The sequence below is a fragment of the Centroberyx affinis genome, unplaced genomic scaffold, assembly GCF_046629955.1.
Source record: "Centroberyx affinis isolate AG114_WGS23_722 - 3 ecotype Tasmania unplaced genomic scaffold, CSIRO-AGI_Caff_v1 ptg001348l_1, whole genome shotgun sequence".
In the NCBI taxonomy this organism is placed as follows: Eukaryota; Metazoa; Chordata; class Actinopteri; order Beryciformes; family Berycidae; genus Centroberyx; species Centroberyx affinis.
The window spans coordinates 80,574-100,491 of NW_027279841.1; the positions used below are offsets into that span (position 1 = coordinate 80,574).

Below are 19,918 nucleotides of genomic sequence, written 5' to 3' on the forward strand. Positions count from 1 at the left end.
ATGTAGCAGGCTTCAGAATATCAGGGCAGGAATGACAGAGATGGAGGAATGGAGAAAGAAAGAAAGAAAGAAAGAAAGAAAGAAAGAAAGAAAGAAAGAAAGAAAGAAAGGGTGAGAGAAAGCAACAGTGGTGAAAAAAGATAGGTATACAGAAAAAGAAAGTGAGAGAAATAGAACAAGAGAGGAGAGAGATGCTGAAAGAAAGCGAGAGAGACTGAGAGAGAGAGAGAGAGAGAGAGAGGGAGAGAAACCAGAGAGCGTCTGTCAGTGAAGCTGGCTGTGATGTAGGTCATGATACTGTGGAGTACAAACTGAATGCAACACCTGCACTGTGACCTCTGGATGATGGAGGGTTTGGGGGAAAAAATCCTATTATAAAGTGAGGAAAACTCTGTCTGTCTGTCTGCATCCATTTTACTCCTCAGTGGGTTGGCTAATCAATCTGAAACTGCACATGGGCATTGAGCATTGGCATAGGCAGGGACCGACGAAGCTGATTTTTCCATTTTCACAAATTTACGATGTTTATGCACATTTTTAGCAAGTCTGTGCGGAGTTGTGGCGCGCGCATCCCCGGGTATGGACTAGTGTCTAAAAATGTACAAAGTGATGTTTGTTCTACTGCAGAAACGACGAAAATTAATCGATTTTGATAATCGAGTCGTATCAAATAAATATACCATAGATTTTCTGGTTACAGCTTCACAAATGCTAAGAGTTGCTGCATTTCTCCATTTCATATCGCTATAAAATGAATACTTTGGGTTTTTGTAAGTAATTTTAAGAATCACTTTGGGCTCTGGTGACTTGTGAGGGGCATTTGTCATTATTTTTTTTTACATTTTATAGACTAAATGATTAATTGACAACAAAAATAATCTTAAATTGTGGTCACTTCGGCTGCTGGATGAAAAAGTTACGCCAGCAAAGTGCTGACAACACAGTCGAACTAGAAATAGAAACACAGTGGAACACGTCACTACATATAAATGCATGTATACTAGCAGCAGCTTTGTATTGTTCTGTATTTACGCTCCACACCACCACACATGAAGATTAAAGAGGTAACTGTAACCGAGGGAAACTGGAAATAGTGGTGTTGAAAACTCAGAACAACAACAACAACTATGATGAAACAACGACAAAGTCAGCTGAGGGAATCAGAGGATTTAGGAAGCGTTTGATCAACATAAAGGAGCAGATTTCCTCTAACAAGCTCAGCGAGCCGAGCCTCCAAACCTTCATGTTGAAGAGACGACTACAAGACATCAGAGATGGAAACAAAGACAATGAACCAGAAAAGGTAATGGAGGTGCTTTCCCACAAGGCAACACAACCAATTACATGATATTTTAGACTAATTTCATATGATCACACATACTGGCGGCTGGTGTGTAAAGAATTCAACTAGTTCAGCCAGCGAGTCTGTTCACACTGCAGAGTCTGAAGCCAGTGTGCCGCTTGTGTTGTGTCTTTTTGTTCGTACAAACCTGCTGACATAAGTTTCTGCAGCAAGTTTACATCATTAAGCACCATCACTGTAGATGCTGTTTAGTTGAAGGTCCCATTTACGCTACAAAGGATTGTGGTACCTTCTCAGTGTTACCTGGCCTTCACATCTATTACTACAAAAGTGACATAAGCTAAAGGAAGTCAGTCATGTCCAATGGCAGCTGGCGACTCCAGAAGACATCAGGGACAAACAGCGTCAGGGCGACACCAGCCGAGGTGACATGGGAAAGTTGAAAAAAGTTCAACTTTATGCAAATGTGCTGTGACATGTAGGCGTGACAACTCAAGCAAACCAATCAGAGCACTTGTCCGTGAGTCCCATGAAAAACACAAACACACAACATTGGTTCCTACATACAACATGGAGGAAAAGCTGATCATGGCAGTGTCTGGGTTCGTGCTACTGTATGATGTTGTACAATCAGCAGGAAAATGAATTGATTGGAAAATGAATCACTCCAATGAATTGAGTGACATATAAGCCAAATTAGGGCTGGGCGATATGGTTGAAATCAACATCACGATAATCATAAGGATTTTTCTCGATATCAATATATATCACGATATAGTTCATGTATGCAAAATCACGTTAAATAATCAAATTAATGTTCATCTCATTGAACCGAATGGTAATGTTAGGTGTGATGTCAAACAAAACAGAAATATTCAAATAATATTCCAACCATACCTCATTTTATGAGAGTTTAAGTAAAATTTGCTTGTCATCATCAATTTAGACAGCAGAAATGTGTGTCACGATATTAAAATATCTTCTTATCATCACAATATGATTCCACTGAAAGACGATAAACGATAATATTGAATTATCGCCCAGCCCTAAGCCAAATACAATAGGCATACGCTGTCTTCAGCATCACTGTAGCTGAAGAAAATACTGAAAAGCATGTAATGAAATCACATTGATTATCTAGTAGTAGTAGCTAAAGGCAATAGCTATGTCTTTAGCATAAAAAACCTACACAAAGTCAGAACATAACTGTCCAATCACAAACATGCCTGCAAGCGACAGACTCCAAGAGACAAAAGACACACTTGTCACTTTTGTAGTAATAGACTCTTCACTCTCCACACAGCCACACTCTTGCTAGAACTTATTCAAAAACCCCCTGCTGAATTTACAGAACAAGAGTTTCATTTCAAAATTACAAGTTCACCCACAGATTCAAAACAAACACTGTCTCTTCAGGGACGGCAGGCTCAGCTCTTTGGCTGACAAACACTTTCACAGACTGGATTTTTCCCACATTTTGCAGGTATCAAGAGGATAAAGTAAAGTTCATCATTTTATTCACCCAAAATGGATATAAATCTTTTTAGAAATTACCTCTCAAAGACTTTCTACCACAGGAGTGAGTTTAACAGACTTTTCACCTCCATTAGAATTGCATCACAGTAACAACAAGAAAAAGGGCAGCTTCCATGTTTCCCTGTTTATCAAAACTTTCCAGGTGACTAAAAAAAAACAAAAAAAAAACATATGGATGTCCAGCCAAGACGATGTAATATCTTCCAGATCTTCAGCCATAAGATTATTCAACAGGTTACGAGAAATAGCGTCAGTGAGAGAAATCTAAAACCAGCCGCCACAGGTATCTCATGTCATGATGCCGGGAGCCTGCTTCTCAGATGAGCTGTAACTTGGTCCCGCGGGGGGGGCGGGGCTAAGAGCAACAGGCGGGATCTGAGTGACTGGGATAATGGCCAATAAAGACGCTCTCCCTCGTGTAATGAGGCCAATCAGCAGTCCTAATTACCCTGACGTCACCGTAGCATCTGTTTGTGCCAGATGGAACCACGAGCATGGAGCATCCATCTGCGAGCGCGCAACGGTGTCCGTATTCAGGGACGCTGTTTACGTAGAAAAGTTGAACTAACCCGAGTTTTATGCTGTGTAATTCAGCGTTGTCTCTAGGACGGAGATGTAGTGGAGGGTAAACCGACCCAAAGTCATTTAAACGGACTTTTTACGTACAGAATGGAGTTTAAACACCTTTATAGCCTGATACAAATCTTTATTATGTAAATGTACAGCATTAATCATCGTGAATAGTATCAAACTGTTGAAAGTTATAAGAGTAAAGGGTATTTCAATGGAAGAAAAAGCAGAAATTAATACTTTTTTGACAATATAATAGATTTTTGTTAATATTTGTGGTTGTTTGCCTTGATGTTATTCCCTAGTTCACCTTGTTGTTTTATTCACCACTGTCTCACACCGCTGCTCTGGAGGCAGCCGCAGAGAATAACGGAATTTGAATTAACCGCAAAGATATTCCACAGTTCTCCCCGGCCACGAGAAACCTGCACGTGTACATGACTGGCGGAATAAGACGCAGCCGAAAACAGCGACATTGCAACAACATGTTAATGACAGTTTAACGGCCGGTGTTTGCTACATTGTCGCAGAAAGGCGCGTCGTCAGCAGCGCTCGATACAAAGTTGCATACCGCGCAAGAAACATTGTTTCCGCTCGCTGCTTACAAAAGAGGAGAGCTGACTGACGTGAAAAACACACCGGACAGCCAGCGGGACCTCACACACCGGACTGCACGCTGCCGTTCAGCTAGGTGATAGCCTACCAGGGAATTAATGAAGCGCTAATGGGCTTTGCTACCTGACAACTGGCTATGAAAACACAACAGTTGCACCTGAAAACAGACTATAATTTGACGTATTGCCTGGTTAATAAAACGTCTTCTATTAATTCTGAAAAGCCTGTAAATACCCGGCTCCTATATAAGCCTGTCTGTCCTGTTGCATAACATTTCAACTGACAGTCAACCCTCAACGCAAAGTGACACCAGTTTACTCACCCGTCCTCTAGTCCTGAAACTCTAACGTGCCTAGAAGCCCGTTAGCCCCGTACGAAACGAAGGTTAAACAAATGTAGAGTTAGCCGTCGCTCTGCTCTTGTCCCTAACCTTCCTCTGTATCCTCTGCTCTCACACACACCGCACTGGGAAAGAAGTTGGGCAGCGGCTCGTTAACGGGCCTGCGTAACGACACCGGAGGAGAAAATCCCCCTTCATCTCGAACGGCTTAAAGGGAGGCGAGCGGAGATGAAGCCGATAAAAACTCACCTCCTCTACCGCCTAGCTGCGCTGAGGATGTTTTCCAACTGCCCCCCTCCTCCTCCGCGCGGCAGCGGGACTTTATATATCCACAGCGGGTAAAAATAGAGCGTGTTGCCTTTCCTTTCCCCCGGCCCCGTCCTCTCCGCTGCTTCCCGGTCTGCTTCGCACGGTGTGTACTGACAGAGTGGAGTGATGCGGTGCTGCGGTGGAGCGAGAGAGAGAGAGAGGGAGACTCCTCCGCCTGGCTCCCACGACCGGAGAGAAGAGGTGCAGGCAGTCAATATGGCTGACGAACTTTACCGTACGAGGCGTGGTGAGTCCTGCAGATTCACCCCCCCCAACCCTACCCTGTGACACTCTGCAGGGTGTCACCCAGAGTAAAGCAGGGGTCCCAAACTTTTTCACCCCAAACCACCAACACACACACCCCGAGACACCTTCCCTCTCTGGCAGCAATAAATGTCACCATGGACACTCAAACGCTTTACAACACTTTATGTCACTTTGCACTACAATATTATGTTCTTATGATTTTTTATTTATTTATTTATTTCCTCCTAACTGACGTTATTGTCATTGTAACAGGAACAACGAAATTCCAATTCGTAAATGCAGCTATTATATCCAATAAATAAGAAAAGAATGAAAAGTGCTTGTGTTTTACTAGCTATTTGATTATTTATCTTTGTGAATATACAGTATGTTACTGTTATTTAATAGTGAGAGAACACAGCATACAATCATTACCCTGTTTATCCACTGTATGACAAATAAACAGACTTGAACTTGCAAAAAAAAAAAAAAAAATCTCATAAAGGTTTTAGGTCACATTTTATTTGGGATAGTCCAATGCTGATACAGAATTTAGGCTGCTATAATTTGTCACATAGAAAGTCTGCTGAGTTTCAGGTGATACAGCAGTTTGAAAAGTAGTGTAAAATCTGGATTAGGGTTAATTTTAGGATTAGGTTTAGGCTATATTTAGGTTTAGGGTTATATAGCCGGGTTAGAGATGCAGCAAATAGGCAAGAGACACTTTGTTGAACATCTAATTTTGTCACCTGGTAGCTAGCTGAGTATCAACATGTTACTGTCCAAATAAAGTGTTAGCAGGTTTTTTCCCACTGATCCTCATCTGACAAGAGCAGTGGCGGACTGGCCATCGGGAGGACCGGGACAATTCCCGGTGGGCCGCTCGCTTTATGGGCCGGTGGCCACGGCACTTTGAGCCGCCTATTTCATAAACGAGAGAGAGAGAGAGAGAGAGAGAGAGAGAGGGAGAGAGAGAGGGAGAGAGAGGGAGAGGTGAGCGATGCCCCCACCCCTCGCGAACGGAGTGTCAGAGGAGCCGATCAGCGCGATCAGACAGTAGTATTTTGGAGAAAAACTTAACAAAACGGAAAGGAATCCTTCCGAAAAACGAAAAGGTGGGGCAGAGAAATTGAGGAATAAAAAAATAAAGACCCGTGAAGCTGAGGCACAAAAAATGAGGGGTGTGCCTTGTCCCAAAACAAGACACACAGATGTGTGAAAATGACATGCTGAATAAAATGGAGTAGAATAGAATACAACTTGTGTTACTTTTTGTAGGGAATGTCCTCCCATGTGGGTAATATTAATGTAAGAAATATGGGTCTTTTCACATAGTGGCACTCATTATGAAGAGTTATCAATTTTCAAGTGTCACAAATTGTAAGATAAATATTCCTACAATGTCTAAAAATCTGTCTCATATCAGTCTCATAAAGTTAAATATCAATTGGAAATATTAGCTAACAATTGAATCATTAGTATTGAAATTTCAATATTAATAGTTAATCTAAATTAAAATACAATATTATTGGTTACACTAAATTAACAATATTGATCATCATACTGTATATACTTATAAGTAGTGACACTAAGTCTTGCTGTATTCATGTGGAAACTTCTCCCAGTGCTAATTTATGCAAGTGCAATAAAAGTGACATTAAAATACGCCTCATGTTCCTGGGGAGCAGGAGCGTAGCTGGGAATTAATGGGTCCGATGCACAGGAGGAGACCCTGGGCCCCCCTCAGTTTCCCCTTCATCCTCACACAGCATGATTACAACTCCTACAAACATCTATGTCTAGAAAGAAGGACACACCTCCACTAACTGAAGCGTAATTACTTCATTTGGAGTGTTTGTGCTCACAGCGGAGGACAAACACAGTGTCAGAGGGTTCGTGTGGGAAGAAGAGATATTTGTCCTGACAAGACTGATCAGGAGCGTCAGAGTCATTCAGCCTGTTTCACAACACGTACACCCTCACATGTCGGGACGGGACAAACAGCTCCGCTAGATGTGGAACAGATCGTCCACAGCCACAACATCCATGCATGTTGTGTCTTTGAGAGAGGCACAATATAGCAGATGTGGTAGTACACAAGTTCTGTGCAAATACTCCTCTAAAAATAAACTCTGGTGAAAGTTGAAGTAGCATTTCAAATCCTTTACTCAAGTCAAAGTATAAAAGTGCATGGTGTTAAATTTACTTAAAGTATAAAAGTAAAAGTCGTCGTCTAAAAAAAGTCATTTCTACTGTTCTGAACTGGTGTTCTGTTGTCGTTCCTCTGAATCCCAGATGAGAAAGAGTCTGCAGCTCAAATCACAAACGTTAATTCCCTCCTTTTTGGCGTTGCTTTGCTGAACAAGCAGCCAATCACATTTGGCTCTTGGATCAGCTGCTTCCAGGATGAAAAAATAAATAAAAATCAGTTGATTATTTCCTTAGGGTAATGAGTCTGTTTTGAAAGAAAATAGAAAGTCTAGATTTTTCTTCTGAAATGTAGTGAGTAAAAGTAAAAAGTCTTAAGTGACAGAAAAACTCAAGTAAATTACAGATACTTGAAAAAGTACAGTAACAAAGTATTTTTACTTTGTTACTTCCCTCCTCCGATTTCTAGATCAATAAACTCCTCTGGAGGTCATGTAGAACTGTAATAGCGATGGTCTTCTCTTTCTTTCATCTCTAATAACCAGTGGTGGAATGTAACTAAGGTACTGTACTTAGGTACAATTTAGAGGTACTTGTACTTTACTTGAGTATTTCCATACTTTATACTTCTACTCCACTACATTTCAGATGGAAATATTGTACTTTTTACTCCACTACATTTATTTGACAGCTTTAGTTACTAGTTACTTTGCCGATTTAGATTATTAATACAAATTATAAATCAACTAATAAATAAATAAATTATGATATATTTTTATAGGTTAAGCTACCCAGCAGTATATAAAGTAATTAATAATTATAATAATTATAGTCCAATAACATGATATATATGATTCTGAAATGGGCCATTCTGCGTAATGAGTACTTTTACTTTTGTTACTTTAAGTATATTTTGATGCTAATACTTTTGTACTTTGATTTAAGTAAGATTTTGACTGCAGGACTTTTACTTGTAACAAAGTATTTTTACACTGTGGTATTGCTACTTTTACTTAAGTCAAAGATCTGAATACTTCTTCCACCACTGCTAATAACCCACTGTATTGTCAACACTCATTTCCTTAGTTTTCCACTTGCTTTTCCACACTGTGTCCATCTCCATCTCCTGGAGAAGTCGTCCGTTCACCTCAGCTTCATGAGGCTGTGTGTGGTGAAACGCCCATGTGGTGGTGAGGAGGAGGATGGTTCATGTCTGAGTCACCGGCATGCAGCGTGTCTCAACCTGAACACAACGTTATGATGAGCAAAACACACAAACACACTGCCATCACTGTCCTCTGATCTGCATCTACTGTATTTATTACTCTATATATTGACTCTTTGAGGATACCTAATAACCTTAAAGAACACAAAACTCCTCATTTCTGGATTTCTTTCAACAACCAACCTGCTGATCTTTCCTGTCTACTTTAGTGTTGCAAAATTTATTTTTCTTTTTTTCAAATTCCAATTCCATTTCCTCGGTTGAATTGGAATTGATGAGTTCATTCATTAATTGACCCCAAACCTGCCTTACATGCAATCGTTTAACCCCCCACCACACACACACACACACACACTCCCCCATACACTCATGTACATAAATACATTTTCACAATCACTCACACCTCAGATTCAGAAAGCTTGATGACCGAAAATTGTCTTTGACGTGGCTCCTAAAAAAGACATAAAAAGACATACCACATAAAAACAAATCAACAGACATAAGGGTTAAACACATAATAACAACAATAATAGTAATAATGATTCATTTTATTTGTACTGCACTTTTAATTCACAGTGAATCTCCAAGTCCTACAGAGTTAAAAACCCCCAAAAATGAGGAAAATAACAAAAACAAAGGTTAGAAGTAGATTAGAGTAAAAGTGCATGTGGCAACGTGCACATAAGACAGTGTTTGCATGTCTTCCAGGGTTTTGTTGTCAGCCTGCAGCTGTGTGTCCGCACAGTTTCACCCACCAGCGTGTTTCCAGTCATCAGTCTGATGGAGTCGATGAAACAGGATTACAGTAATCTCAGGACCGCTGCTGCATGATGGGACTCCACACAGCTGGAGCCTGCCTGGTGGAGCAGCTGAACGGACCGAGGCTCATTCCTGGTATTATTCTGCAAGCCTTCAGCGAAATATGAATTATTGCTCCAAGAAACCCATGTGCTATTCTGAAACCGACTTGTAGGAGTGCATTCACGTATAATTACAGTCAACTTTGCTCGAGTCCCAAGTCAGTCTCAAGTCTAAATGTAGATTACCAAGTCAAGTCCAAGTCAAGTCCATGTCATTAATGTCAAGTCTCAAGTCTAAATGTAGAACAGCAAGTCAAGTCAGAACAAATCAAGAGTCCAGTATCAATTTAATATCTTTAAGAAAACTAAATATCTAGGACTTTTCAATGAAATATGGTTTTAATAGGATAAAAACTTGGTAAGAGCATCATGAGTTTGATTTCTAGAATCAGTTTCAGCTTCAATAAATTCAATCATTCCATACAAATTCAGAAAACAGAATTGAAATTCAGTCGTCTGCTGGAACAAATGTCATCACTTTCAATCTAAGTCATTTACACAAACACAAGATCTCAAGTCAAGACTTTAGAAACCTTTTCAAGTCATCAGAGTACAAGTCAGAGTCAAGTCCCAAGTCACCAGAACCAAGTCGAGTCTCAAGTCTTCTCTTCATGCATCAAGTCAAGTCTCAAGCAATTGAAACTGTGACTCGAGTCCAAGTCATGTGACTCGAGTCCCCAACACTGGATCATAGAAAACCTTTGGATCCGCAGCATTCCATGAGTGTCAGTTGTTACACAGGAAACATTTCTGCCTTATGCAACATCAGCCCCTTGTGGCCGTTTATGGACATGACAGCAATTTGTTTAACAGTCACAAGAGCAAAACAAGCAAATAGTAAACACCAGTGATGTAGTTCCACCCTTGGGTCAGTCAGTGATTGCTGAGTTTACTTGAAATATGAGTGAAATTGTATAAACATTTTGGTATGGGACAATGAAAGGACATATTGACCATATATTTCTGTTGCCTACTCTCCTCAGAATTAGGCTTACAAGTTATATCTTGAAATGTAGTAACTGTAATTGTCCTGTTTTTACTCAGTACAGTACAAAATATAAGAACTACAATACGCAATAAATACAATCCGTACATTACACAATGTACACTACAATACAATTTATAATACAATATACAATATAACATACAACACCAGGAGCGTGAGTGTTATGAATAATATAAATGCTAAATGATAAGTGATATATGGTATGGCACACTAAGTAAGTGGTAATATGATATAAGCCGGCTATTCCCAAAGTGGGGTACGCGTACCCCCAGGAGTACTCGCAGTTACGTTGGGGGTACGCCAAAAAAAAATCTGTAGTACCCTCTCTGTGTCAAAAATAAACCCACACTTTAAATAAAAACACTTCAGTCACAGTAATTAGTTTTTTCTGAATGCTTAAACACTAACAGTGATTCTTGAAGCACTATCTCTGAAACCATTAACACTTGTAGCCAATGCATTTACCAAGTGTGTCAAACTGAATGCATCAGTTTGTAATTTAATAACACACTTCTAGCAAAACTGTAAACATTGGTCTCTACATTGCTACACTATTTTGCCAATTGCCTTTCCACATTGACACATGTGAAAAAACTTTTAGATAATGAGTTCACTTACAAATCAGAGCTTGAGCACTATAAGTAGGCCACAGGTAAACATTTGGTTTGGTTTTGGACCACCAACGCATAGCCCTTCTACAGGCAATGGAGGAGGCCTGTAGAGACATGGATCAGGGGTCATGCCAGGCCTGGATACGGCACTCCAGGCCATACTTTCCACGCTGCCTAGCTCAAGACAACATCACATGTGATGTGGATGAAGTCTTATGGCCAGACCCACAAAGAAGGCGAGATTTAGTCTATTTTTTTTCTGTTCTTTTTCTTTCTAGCACAAATGTTTTTGTTTTCTTCTACTGCGCTTTTGTTGTTTGAGGAGTGTTACTGTAGAACATTTTGAGAGAAATGTATTATTTGTACTGATAGTGTGTTATGTTCGGAATACACATCCATACTTTACACATTTGGATACCTGTGTGTATGTGTGTTTACTGCATGTATGACAAAACTTTATTGCAAACTGCTATGCCCTGCACACAGAAAAAGCAAAAGCCACAAGTGTTTTTCATTTATACTATCAGTGCATAGTTGGTGCTTCGTGTGCTTATTCAAATGATGGTTTGTGTGAACTGTATTGACGCAAAGAGGCAGTGGCAAGAGAAGAGGAGGAGAGAAAGGGCAGCCACAGCACGAGCAGAGCGATACCTGTCTCTGTTTGAAAAAACTTGTTGATAAGTTCTAAATAAATGTTGTTCAGTTTGAAATTCAACCCAGGCAATTCATTCTTGAAAGCAATGGTGTATTGTGTATCTTTACAACAAAACAAAAAAAAATTACAAAGTCCTATATTTTACAGTTATATACAATTATTTACAGTCATGCAGTTAAATTTAAATTAGTCAGAACGAGAAAAAACATTGCAACAAATGAACATATACAATATATATACACACCTGTCTGTCTCTCTCTCTCTCTCTCTCTCTCAATACCATCTAAATGTTTTAACTTCTAGTGAACATCTGGAGAGGTCACCAAAGTAACGTACTAAAGTATTTGCTGTGTGTGTGTGTGTGTGTGTGTGTGTGTGTGTGTTTAATGAGACAGAGAGAGTGTTCTTACTTGCTGCAGGCTGGTGGTATGGTGTCATGATAGCAACAGGACGCTGCAGGCACGGGTATCCTCCATCTCCTAATAGAAAGTACCCAGCTGTTGGATACAGGGCCTGTTGTAGGCATGGGACGATATGAAAATTTCATGTCATGATTATCCTGGCCAAAATAATTGCGATTCACGATATTATCCCGATAATCATCAAAATATGCTTAAAACTCTTAAAATGGCACTAAAACATACTGGAATCACTTTACCTTACATTTTGTTAAGAAACAAATATTTTTATTGCATCATAGGACACATATCTTTTTTTTGTGAACATCCTTTTTAGTGAAAAACAAACAAGGACAGATTCAGACTCTCAACCCCCAACACCCAGCAGGTAATCACAATGAGAGTAAAAAATCCATTAATAAAAAGAATCTACCTATCAACCTGATATCCGAGCATTCACATGGTTCAAATACACATACACCCCACCTCCTCCATCTCCTCTGGTTTGGGGAAATGAATAGCTCTGTGGAGGACGGTCATCGTTTCCTCCATGACGTTGTGGACGGTCCTGCAAACTGTGGCTAGTGGTATGGCAAAGATGTTGGCAGTTACCCTGTAGGAGGCTCCACAGGCAAGCCGGTAGACCGTGACCAGCACCTCAATTTGATGGCTCCATCCATGGGCTTTTTGCCGGGGCAGCATCTGGACCGCTCAAGAAAAGAACATGGCGAAGATAGGCACATGGTCATTCATTTGTGCATACCTTTGTAAGGGACTTTGGTCCAGTTAAAAAAAAGAAATCTCTTTTTTAGAATTTTTTTAATTTATTAATTATTAATTGTTGTTATATTTATTATGTATTATATTTATTGCTTATTTGTGTTTTTTACTATTTAATATTTATTCAACTGTATTCTAAATATGAATTGTCTGATATGAATTGTTGAAGTCTATCAGAATTAAATTTCCCTCTAACATCTGACCTGTTTGAGAAGGTTTCTATTTCTTTCATTGCTTGATAGGCAGTGTAAGAGCACATCTATCTTCAAAGTCAAAAAGTTACTGTAGCCTACATGATTACTGTATCATAGACATGAAATGTCCCGTTTGTGTTGAAGTCTGTCCTGGTTAATGACTAATGATGTACGTGACACAGATGAGGTACAGGTACTTCTTGCATTAATGTATATTAAACTGCATTCGTTTTTTATCTAGGTGTACCAAGTAAACTGTGAAGTCTACATATAAATGGGTAGACAGGTTAACAAAAAAGCATAATGATTAGACAAAGGGACAAAGCTAGAGAGACATGATAATATGGCACGTCTCCTTTCCATCCTCCACCGCATTCGCCGCATTCGATTCGCCTCCTCAGTTGGGCAGCCTCCTCTTCAGCTTCTTTATAAAGCACACCGACGGCAACGGCAATCAGGGTCTGATCCATTTTGATGTTTTTTTGTGCCTTTTTGTCTGATGTCTAATTTTGTTTCTCCTCATTTATTCACTCACCGACGTCCACAACAACAACCTTCCACAACCTTATTCCCGCCACTGGCTTTTTATATGTAGGCTACAGATCTTGGAACACTCAAAATATATATATATTTTAATAATTTTTTTAAATTAATATTTTTAAAATGAAACGAAAAGAGGCAGGGTTGTGTTTTATATCATATTTTGTTTTATTGTAAATATACATTACAGTGAAGATAACCGGAGTAGACGCATATTGCCAAGACGAGCTGAGATGTTCCCATTGCAGAATGACGGTACTGCGTCCTCCCGTCCTCGGGGGTTTATACTCCCGAGTCGAACTTGCCAAGTCCGAACGTCCAAGTACTCAAGTTCGAACTTGGCGGACTTGGTATTGAGAAAGGCCTTGTGTGACTGCGCTCCACTGTCGGTCACTTCTCTAAGTTCACAATGCTCTCCTCCATCTGTTGCCTGCCAACATGTCCAGCGATTTAGCTGAAAACATTGGAAGGGCCATTTGGCGGCAATTCAGAGTTTCAGCAATGCATCTTCAGCGACAGAGACAGCATCCACCACAGAGCCACCACAGCACTCGGTACGTTTGTTTTCTAACTCGCGTAGCATATGTTAATATAAAGGTGGATAGATTGTATTCAATGTTAGCATGTATATAAAACTAGCTAACGTTAGCCCAGTAGAGGTAAGCTTTGCTAGGTTATGTAGCTAGCGATCAACATGCTTCATGCAAAGCGCATTTGTTTCGTTTTTGCGGTAGACAGTAGAGACTGCTGGACATCGTACAACACACAAAAGAAAATGAAATTTTTTTATGTAGCTAACGCGATCCTTCTGAACGTAAATGTCTCCTCAGGGTTCCACCAGCAATGCACCTGGACCACGGCTCATGTATAAACGTTGTGCACGTACAAAAAGGTTGCGTACGCTGGTTTTCACGCACACGTGGGATGTATAAAAATGAACGTGATGTGAGAATGTGCGGGCCGAGCCGCAAACTCTTGTCTGGCTTTGTCAGTTGGCGACACCAAACTACAAAGTACTGAAACTCGCCAAATGTTTCAAAATAACGTTTCCACTCCAGTTACTGTGCTATGTCTATGAAGTAGTCTATAAAAAACCATAATTATGTCCGTAAGAAAGGAAAGGCCACCCGTGCGACTGCTGGACATCGTACAACACACACAAAAAAATGAAATTTTTTTTATGTAGCTAACGCAATCCTTCTGAACGTAAATGTCTCCTCAGGGTTCAACCAGCAATGCACCTAGACCAGCGACACCCACCGCCTCCACCGGGACATCATACCGCTCGGTACGCTTTCATACTCATGTAACCTAGCTAGCTGGTTTTTAAATCTGTGTGTCGTAATATTTCTATTTTAATTCTGATCAAGGTGGCATATTTGAGACAACATCAGTATGTTACAAGATAATAACTGCGATGGTATTTTATTTGTATTTTAAAACTCCTCAGGGCTCCAGCAACGCGACCACATCAACACCAGCAACAGCCTTCACTCCACTGACCTCAGTCAATAAGTTTTCATTCATATTCATGTTCGAGTTTTTTCTGAGTTGATACTATCTTTTTATTGTCCATTTTATTCATTTAAACATTCCTATATTTAACATACAATAAAATCTATAATTCTCTTTAGTCAGAAAGATATTAATGATGAGCAGATATGAATGTCTAGTTCATCTGTTATAGCATCTATAATTCTCTCTCTTGAATGACCCATCTTTGTTATAGAAACATGCTTAATGTCATAATCTTTGCTGTGTTCTAGGATGGTTACCACGGAAGGCATCAGATTTCCAAAGAGGAGCTGGAAAATATTATTTCACTGAAAACCATCTTTACTGAAGCTGCGTCTATCCTTTCAGTCTCAAGGCCAACTTTCTATAAGTTACTGCAAGACTATAATATCCCAACATCGGAATTTAACGGCATCAGTGACCAACCAATGGATCTTAAAGTGTCACAGATAAAAACTGAACATCCAAATGTTGGAGAAGTGATGCTTATGGGGCATCTGCCCTCCAAAAACATTGTGGTTCAAAGACGACGTGTAAGAGAGTCACTGCAAAGGGTGGACTCAGCTGGTGTCCTATCCAGGAGATGAACAGCAATAGCTCGGCGAATATATTCTGTGCCGCATCCAAATTTCATATGGCATGTAGATGGAAATCACAAGCTGATTAGGTGGAAATTGGTTGTTCATGGTGCAACAGACTTCTACAGTAGGATGTTGATGTTTATTCACGGCTCCAACAACAATCAAGTTGAAACTGTGAAAGACCTCTTCACTGCAGCTGTTGGACAGTTTGGCAGACCACTGCACATCAGGATCACGGAGGAGAGAACGCTCAGATTTGGGAGGACATGCGAACAAGCAGGGGTGAAGGCTCTCTCTCAAGTACTGTACACAACCAAAGGATTGAGCGTTTCAACCGAGACTTGAACAACAACTTCAGCCATGTTTATGCAACTATTTTTTATGAACTGGAATCCCTGGGTATCCTAGACTTAGAAAATGCAACAGACCTATTTTATCTTCATTATGTCTTTCTACCTAGAATCAACTGCACTTTGGAGGAATTCAAAGCTGAATATAACAATCACTCTATTTCATCTGAAGGAAATAGAACTCCAGTTCAGCTTTTTACACTGGACAGTCATTTGCTTCATCTTCACAACCCAGAACTCCCAACAGCAGAGGTAGTTGTTCCCTCCTCACCAAACTCTAAAAGTGGGTTTTTCCCATTAAATGACAGAGATTTGCAAGAACTTTATGATACCATTAACCCTCTTGAAAATGACAACAATAATTGCAAAACATTGTTTCAGAGAAGTTGTTTCACAGCAGTTTATTTTTCATAAACTTGTAAATGTGTGACCTCAACATAACAGGGACGACTGGGTAACAGTGGCCTCAATTACAGTGGTATGTACATGCTTTCAAAAGTAGGTGTTAAAAAGGCTACAAATGCACTTTGGTAACTGGTACACAGAGTTTTCTGTCAAACCAAAAGCAATGATGCAGTGAATCAATACAAGATGAGTCCTGTTTCTTGAAAGAACAGTTTAAATACTCTTTAGGGCTCCAGCATCTTATTCAGTTACACAGATATAGTGATGTATAACAGACTGTCTTCCACTACACTGCATGTCATTACTTTTGTCAAATATTCTGCTTGAACCATATAACAAGTTACCCTGTGATTCCTAAGGGTGTGGAACTTGTAAAAATTAAATTTTCATCAATCTATAGGTGTCACATGACTAACACATTTAAAGAAAATGAAATATAAAGTTGTAGTCTGATTAGTTTCATACATTAAAAACAACTATGGCAGCTTAAACAGGAGCAGCACTATAGTAACCATCTGAAATGTACATTGAAAGTTAATTATTTATTTAGGAGTTGGCTGAAAACCAATGGCTGGGACTTTGCTGCTCCCTGTAGCAAACACCTGGGGCCTCATGTATAAAAGACTGCGTAGATTTCATACTGAAAGATGGCGTACTCACAAAAATTGAAAAGTACGTACGCACAGAAATCTCCGGATGTATAAAACCGTGCGCACACCAGGTCCTGCGCACCTTTCCTTTATACATCCCAATCAACGTGAAATTGAGCGCTCACCCCGCCTTGTCTCCTCCCACAATTAACTATGCAAATGACTGTAAATACGCCCCTCTTGTCACCTTCTTGTCAAAAACGATGGTGAATGTGCCTGTGTTCAGTGCTCCCCTCTCCAAATATTTCCAACGTGCTTTTATGCATGGCAGTGTTTTTGTAAATAAAGGTAAAATTGCACAATTGAACTGATTCAAAGATTAAAAACAAAACCATATAATGTGACGTGTTCGCAGCGCTGCCGCTCCAAACATGGCAATGTGCTTTTCCATGTGTGGCATTTTTTTCTACACTATTTTTTATTTTTATTTTTTTACGTACAGGTTGCTTTTCCTTTCCTACCGTTCAGTACCACAGTCAGCGCACAGCTTCGGTGGTTTGTGTGAGCAGGTACTACACACAAATCGTTTGGACATCACACAGTTGTTCCAGGACTTATTCCGAGTGCATCTGCCCACCCGACACTGCGTTTTCTTCCCAGGAGAGATGGATCTGTGCGCCTCGCCTCCTGTGTGCCATGGATCTCTGTGTGCCTCGGCAACTGTACAGTCCCCGACGTGCGTTAACATCTCCATGTCACGTAAACAAAGAAAACTGTCCAGTTTACTGGCAATCTTGGTTTTGGCACAGTGAGTAAGGCATGTCATCTGTGGGAAATTAGTTTCACTAGGTTTTTATTGCGATCAATAAGCCAGACCTACTTGAAGCGAGCCGGAAGGCGCACAAACCAACGGAGTGCCTGTATCTATTTCCTAAGTGTTTTTTTTTCATTCATTCACTCATATTTAGGACAACTTATGGAGGGTGGGAAAAATAGCATTTTCCTCCAGTGTTGGGGGAACTATAAATTGGAAATGACGATGCCAGTTGGGTTTTGGCCTTTCTGATGTTAAACATTATCCACATAAATGATCAAACTATTATGGTGTATCAGCGGACACGATTATGGTTTTTTATAGACTACTTCATAGACATAGCACAGTAACTGGAGTGGAAACGTTATTTTGAAATATTTGGCGAGTTTCAGTACTTTGTAGTTTGGCGTCGCCAACTGACAGAGCCAGACAAGCGTTTGCAGGACGGCCCACACATTCTCACATCACGTTCATTTTTATACATCCCGCGTGTGCGTGAAAACCAGCGTACGCAACCTTTTTGTACATGCGCACCGTTTATACATGAGACCCCTGATCTTTGCTTTGAGGGCACAAGCAATTCAGATCGGCGGCTTCCTTTGGTATCTGCTGATGTTTCCATCAGACAGGTGACGCCACCTCCAATATGAAAAGCCCAGGGACTTTTCTGCCAACTGTTGAAGCCTGTATTTTTTAAAGATTTTCCCTGTTACTGTCTTCGCAATGATTTGCCTCACCCTATCACTCTTGGATTTTGTGTCTCTGCTTTTTATGTTATCAACTAACACCTTATGAAACAAAAGTGCTCTTCTTACATTTGCGTTAGAGGATTTCCTGAGCAGCTCGTTGACTTGTGCTTGAGGTGAGGCAGGTCCCTTTCTTTCCCTTTCTTTCTTTCTCATCCACTGGATCCTCTTTCTATATTTGGCTGTGCGTTGCTCTTCTTTCCTTAGCCGTTTCTTTAAGTCAACGATCTCTTTGTGCAATTTCTCCTTAGTTCATCGTCTTATTTTCTTGCCAAGTTCTTGTTGCCTGAAATAAAACAAAACAAAACAAAACAAAGAAACTATTCAGTCACTCAATCACTGGACTACTACACCATCATAAAATGTGCTGTAATCATGATGTCATTTTTACCTGTACACTTGTGTACATTGACATCACAGGTTGGCAGAACCAAGAGTTTTCATGTCGAGGCCATTTCTCCAGGCCATTCAATTTCCCAGCCATTTCTCTTCGTCCCAAAACTACACACACTTAACAAGCGTGCATAGGAAGCACATGTTCACTGTACACTGGTATGACCTAAAACTAGCCTTTCTCCTGACCTTGACACACAAGAGCCTGAACCCGAGGAAGCAAACTGCTCTGGGGGATGCTCTGGGTGGAATTCAGGACTTGCCGGTGGAGTGGTCAGCTTTTGCAAAGCAGCTTTCCTGGCTTTACTCCTTTCATGAGCTTACTTCCACTTTTTGCGCAGTCTTCGCTGTGCTCTTTCACTCATGTCTCCTATCAACTTCTTCTTTCCTGTCTCAACATCTCTCCACTTTTCTCTCTCTTTCCTTAGGTACTCCGCTCTCAGCATTCCGTCGAGCACGATAAAGCTGCTGCTTTTCAGCAGCAGTCAGTGGTGGCCTACCAACCTGCAAATATTGTATTTGCTGTGTTATGTATGTACAAACTACAACTGTCATGAAGCCTAATACCATGAATTGTAACTATAACAATAATAAGTAACGCTTATTTTAAGGTCTACTTGTTAACATTAGTTAATGTGTTGGTAAACAGTTAACAATGTGTTAGCAAATGATAACTTTCATTTGCAAACACTCCGGAAAAGGGTTATTAACACATTTATATACATGTGAATAGGTCTGCTCGCAGTACATTTAGTCATTTTCAATGTATTACTACGGCTTTTGTAAGCGTTTGCTAACATCAACAAGCAGACCTATTAACATGTATACAACATGTTAATAACACTTTTCCAGAGTGTTTGCAAACAAATATTATCATTAACTGACATATTGTTAACTGCCTACTAACACATTAACTAATGTTAAAGCCACCCTATTAACATGTAAACAAACATGTTAATAACAATTTCCAGATATTTAGGGCCCGAGCACTGATGGTGCGGAGGACACTATTGCATTTGCAAGGATTAGATTTCATATTTATATTTTGTATTTAATATTTATATTTTGTATTTAAAAACATACATATGTCAATAGGCTACACTATACTTATATCAACATGGATGTTCTCATCCAAAACCTATGTGATTTGCAACCCTGTTACTACCGTGCAACCCTGTTACCCAACAA

General features: G+C 40.1%; 1 protein-coding gene across 2 annotated transcripts in view; it reads right to left on the reverse strand.

The window, feature by feature from the left end:
• The window catches only part of LOC139649467 (radixin), a 66,045-nt gene extending 61,177 nt beyond the window's left edge, over positions 1-4,868 (reverse strand). The window contains exon 1 of one of the 2 annotated variants that reach the window (XM_071525878.1): positions 4,614-4,868. The gene's annotated coding sequence lies outside the window, so the exon portion shown is untranslated. Of the gene's footprint in view, positions 1-4,346; positions 4,460-4,613 lie in introns of those variants that run through there. The other variant, XM_071525880.1, reaches the window with a different exon arrangement.
• Positions 4,869-19,918: the final 15,050 nt, after the last annotated feature.